Below are 5,991 nucleotides of genomic sequence, written 5' to 3' on the forward strand. Positions count from 1 at the left end.
GAATGATATACATTCCTCAATTCTAGAGAGGTGATGAGTGATGGGGTCTAATATTCATTCAGGAGAACAAAATCAACAGTTGTTTCTCAAGGATTGCAACTTAAGATGAAATAACTTTACTATAGCTAAAAATTGGACAGTTGTCAAGCTAGTTGTCAAATTAGAAATATGTGCTTTGCCCATTCTCAATCCTATGCTTCAAGAGTGTAATAGTTATTTGCATAAATCATTGTTAATTATCTTTACTATAATTATAATTTGGCTTTGATATTAATTGTAAAGTTTCATACTCATTTTTAAGATATTATTCGTTTTAACCTGAAAGTCTTACTATTTTGTTTAAAGAAAAAGTATTTAAATATGAGTTTAAATTTTACATATATCATAATCATTATAATATCTCGTTATGAGATTAAAATCCTATAATAATTCTACATATTTATTCTTTTACATAAAGAAATTTAAAGCATACATCTATCACTTTTAGTTATCAACCTTGTTAGGGGCATTTTAATGTAAAAAAAAAGTAAAATGGACTTTTCTCTCATTATTGTAAGTCAGCTAACAAGTGGGGTTATTTTGGTTATTTTGGCTGAACTGACATGTCAAGATGACCTAAATTCCCAAATCAGTATAAGCTCGACCACCTTAGCAACCTATAAGTTAATAACCCAAGATGTTAACTTGTTATATTTTAAATGGATAATCAACTACTACCTAAGTTCGAGCCTACAAGGTCAACCTTAGTTCCTTAGAGCTAACCTTGGGCAGCTTAAGCCCAAAACTCTCAATCTCATAGGTATAAAAAACATTATCCAAATATTTCTAATCTTATCTTGAACTCTTAAGCTTTTAAGCATTATCTCATTCTTTTTTTTTCACTTTTTGATCGATCATTGACTTGAGCATCGAAACACAAAAGCTGAGACTACCTCCAACCTTTATCTTTAACAACTTTATTTTTTTTCTCTTGTATTTTCATGGTTTTACTTTCTTTAGATAGCTTGATACAAATAGACCAATATATAATATATTTGAAGACTTATAAAATTAATTATCATAGACTATAGTAAAATAGAGGTGATATGCTCACCACATAATGGATGGTCATTAGTCATTACTACTTGGTTTTAATTTGATTCTATTTGTAATATCTTAAACCAAGGATATCTATAACTTGAATCTCCATAAGCTAATGAGAAAGTAATTAAGGTGTATCAGTAACAACACTACCTTCCAATCGATTTTTATATATGAAGAAATTTTTTGAAAAAAAAAAATGCAGCCAAATTTAAAGAAATTCATATTTGCAGTTGTTGAAGCTTTTACCTAATTATTTGGAGTAAAATGTTCTTATTGTTCTAAGAAAATTTTTTAAAAAATCTAGAAAAAATGATAAAAATCATTCATCATTAGCTTAACTTTTATCTATCAAATTAGATTATACTTACTTATCATATATTAAAATTAATGCTTATATGAATTCACACTTTTCATTTGTTTGATAAAATTAATTATCTAATTGTTAAGTTATCTGTTATTTTGATGATGTGTCATGATATGATTAGATAGATTTACTGCATTTAGAATGGTGTTCTCGTTTTACGTGAAATTATTTTTTTAAAAAAATTATAAAAATTAAATGATATGAAAAAAATAATATTTATTTTAAAAATTAATATCTATGCTTTTTTATATTAAAAGAATCCCTAAAGGATTAGATGAGGGACATTTGTACTAATATTTGAGTTTTTAAGTGAATTGTCTTTTTTTTTTTTTTTTTTGGATTCAGGAAATGACATAACTTTTACAAGAGGGAAAGGAGGACGAGATATTTGCTCAAAACCAAGACTTCTATGTCTTCATTAAGTCTCTTTAGCCATTAAACTAAGAGGTGGAGGACAAGTGAATTGTATATTTGGTTATTGGTTTTTGTTGTTTTTATAGACAAAAAACTTTTGAATAATTGGTTTATTTGTGGGCCATGAATTTGTATTTAAGTTTTTTGGGTTGGATTTTAGGTTGAACCTTTTGAATTTAGATTTTAAGTTAAAAGTTGAGGGTGCTAAATAGAAAAAATATTTTAGATCTAAAAGTGTTAAGAATATCTTTATAAAAAGTGAACAGAAGATCCAAAATTTATTTTATTTAGACATGCTTATTATTAAATATAAAAATATAAAAATATTTAAAATATAATAAAAACTAAACTAGAAAAACGAAAAATATAATTTCTATTTTGGACACCAACCTTCTAACCTTAAAGCCAAGTAAAAATATAACAAAGTCATACAAACAATATCATAAAAGCCTAAACTAAAAGAGTGAAAAAAATATAATAAAGCCAAATAGAAAATATAATAGGACCTAAACTAAAAAGTGAAAAAAAATAAAGCTTAAATTAATAAAGTAAAAAAAATATGATTTTTAATTATATAAATTAAACACAATGAAACAATCATTATTTAAAAAAGCATTTCTTAAAAAGGATTTTTTTTAGAAAAAAGTTTCATATTTTCAAAAATTTTCTTAAATAAAAATAATTATGGATTCTTATGAAAGGTGTTGAAAGGATCTGAAATTTATTTTTTTCTGGATATATTTATTATTAAATATTAAATACTAAAATATTAAAAATATAATAAAACCTAAGCTTTCACAACATAACACAAAATAGCAAAAATAATAATGTAATAGTAGCATATTAATTTTTTTAATTTTAATATATTTATAATATTTATCATGTAAATTAAAAATTTTATTACTATTTTTAAGTTAAAAACAATCATGTATATAACAAATAATGAAAAAACCTTTAATAAAAAATAATTGACCTATACGAAGTAGGGCCAAATTCTAGTTAATACTATAGAGAAAACTAGCGTGATGCTATAGGTTTGTTTTATTCATGTTAATAAAATTGTTAGCTATTAAAATAAAAGAAAACAATAAAGATAATTGCATCGAATTAAAGCCAAAGTTTTAAGCTATTCTATAAGTCTGACATTAGAATGGTTGAAAAAAAAGAATAAAAATTATATTAATATGCACATTTGAGAATATAATCATGAGTTGTTGTGTCCAACTACCAAAAGTCCTAATATGAACACTGAGATAATTATCTCCGAGGGCAGAAGTAATAAAAAATGGGTGCCTGTAGGTTTTTATGTCATCAATAATCATTGTCATGTTAAAAACAAAAGTATCCCTTTGACAGTGTTTATTCAAGGTTTTAAAAAAAAAATTACAGGATATGTCAGACCCATATTTTGGATATGAAGGCTAAGGCTTACCATTCAAATGGAGACACCTTAGCATAATTGACAAACATGGGTCGTCCACTTTTGTATCTGAATCCATAGGGCTTTGACATGTAAAATGCTAGTACATTTCCAAGATAAATAGCCACCTAAAGATTTCAATGATAGAAATAGAAATCCTAATGAATTTTATTTTTCTGACCTAGAAAGTTAAATATTGCATTGAATTATGTAAAATGAGAAATTGCTTACCTTCTATATTATAACAGCCTTGATGTTTGTCTAAATAGCCTAGTCAATTTTTCATATAAATTCAAGATTACTGGAACTACCAAGTACATCCATGTTTATCATTTCTTAAAGAATCAAGTTAATAAGGATGTTTAATATATATATAGCATTAAATTGTTGGAATATGATTTCATGATCATCGCTTACCTTTTTAATACCATTTATGAGTTAGGAAAAGCTTAATTCCATGCATAATGAGGAGAATGTAAACAATGACAAATAGATGGTGAGAGTACTAGAAGGCATTAAAGCCAGTTAGCTTCTTGAGAGGTTTTTAAAGGTTTATCCTACCCTACTTGAAGCAAGGCATAGCTAGTGTGAAAGCTATGACCATTAACACCACCATTACAATCCCAATTACTCATTCTGTGTGCTTTACAAAATGCCAATAGCTCTTGGGTTGTTTTCTAAAATATTTTATCATTGGTTAATATTTATCAGGAGTGGCATAAAGCAAGTGGGGAAAATCACATGCCAAATAGGAAATTACATGTATGGCAACCCTAATTGAAATTCTAACAATTATCACTTGTAATCAAGTAATCAAATAAACCCCATTAATGAATTTAAAAGCTTATATTCTTAACATATATGAACACATGTTCCTTGTTACCTTTTGGAAATTAAGGTTGTCATAAAAGGGAATGACAACACCTAATTTTGTCTTATTCCTTAACCAAGTATGGTGTTACGGTAGACTAGCAGTAAAATGAGAGCCATATTCAATTTAAATGTCTTAGCTGCATTTTAACAAAGCAAACACAAAGACTCATCACTTTAAATGTGTTTTCCCTCTTTCAGTATTCCATATATTTGTATGTACATAGGCCATACACAACCTCAATCCACAAAGCCATTACCTAGGCTCTCTATCAGGTATCCTACAAGAAATACTTGGTGTTCTGGCAAAATTTCATCACTAGGTTGTTATTATATGTAGGCTTAAGCTTATGGCTTAGCATTTGATTCAGTTTTAGTTTTTTCCTTTCACATATTGGTTTGGCGCTTGTAGTAGGAAGTATTTTTAGATTGTTTATCTATTTAAAATATAATAATTCCAATCATTGAATTGAAGCCAAAAAGTAAATATAAAGCCAACAACAATAGTGAAAAAAATGCTTTATTTTACCATGATGGATCCTAGGTGGTTTGGGTCTAATTCTTTCACAATCAAGATTGTGTATTCCTCAGCTTGTTTTTGGATATTGGAGAGTTTGTTTGCAGAGGCTGATAATCTATAAAAGTACATTAATAGTATGATAAATTATAAAAGTATATCAACAATGAGATAAATTATGACTAAAAAATTGTCAAAAAAATCTAACACAAAACACATGCTTGATTATACCTCTCTGACTTCATCTTCAGTTATTCTTTCATCTACATCTTTATCCACTTTGCATTTTGTTAACCACTGGATTTAAGACCAAACGCTAAAGGCTATGCAAGGTGTATAACTTATTGATAAATAATTAATCTATGAAAAGTTTTAAAAAGAAAAGAAATCATGAGCAAATTTACATGTCAAAGAAAGTTTGAAGCCTGGCATCGAAGCTTTGATTTGAGATATAATCCCAAAACTCTTTTAGTTTAGCCTTATCAATTGAATCACCTTTGAATATTTTGTTTTTAAGTAAGTGTATCAAACAACAACCCTGCAAACTCCTTTGACTCCATTCCTACCATTACATCGATTCACACAATTTTCATTGAGTTAAAGCATCTGTAACTCTTTACTCATTTTTTTACTCTTAAAGGTACCTTTGACTGCACATATTTTTCTCTTACTTTTTGTAGCTATTGCTTGTCTACCCATCAAGATCCAACAACACCAACCTCCACAATCACATTAAAATAGCCATAATAAAGAAAATTGATCATCAAATTAGCCATAATAAAAAAAATTCATCTTCTAGAAAATCCAAAGTTCCTGTAAACTATGTTGTCAACATTATGCTTTTGGCCATTATAGTAAGGGTCTATAACTATATTGAATACATAGATTGTTATTCTTTAACATTTATCTACTTAAAGTTATAGATTGTTATATTAAGTTATATTATCTTGATAACTTTTATATTAAGTTATAGATTGTTATAGATTCTAATTAAAAACCCCAAAAAGTCTTTATCAGAAGTTTAAAATCTTGTTTACAAATATGAGTTTTTTTTTTTAAAAAAATTACCTGCAAAGCAAAATAAAAAGAGTATACTAAAATGCAAACAAAATAAAAAAAAAAGGGAAAGGAAAATTACTCATTTATAGAGAATTCAATCTCAGACAGGCCATTATAGAAATCCCAATTCAATTTTGATTTTTGCCTACTTTTTTTACATGAAATATTAAAAAAAAAACCCCCAAAACTTGAAATTTGATAATTCTTAATAAGCAAAATAATAATACTATTTATCTAATGGAAAAGAGAGCAAAAGAGAATTGG

General features: G+C 26.8%; 1 pseudogene; it reads right to left on the reverse strand.

The window, feature by feature from the left end:
- Positions 1-605: 605 nt before the first annotated feature.
- Positions 606-5,237, reverse strand: LOC111316418 (respiratory burst oxidase homolog protein C-like; annotated as a pseudogene).
- Positions 5,238-5,991: the final 754 nt, after the last annotated feature.

This window comes from Durio zibethinus, chromosome 24 (assembly GCF_047325235.1).
Source record: "Durio zibethinus cultivar Kanyao isolate XHJ-2024 chromosome 24, ASM4732523v1, whole genome shotgun sequence".
In the NCBI taxonomy this organism is placed as follows: Eukaryota; Viridiplantae; Streptophyta; class Magnoliopsida; order Malvales; family Malvaceae; genus Durio; species Durio zibethinus.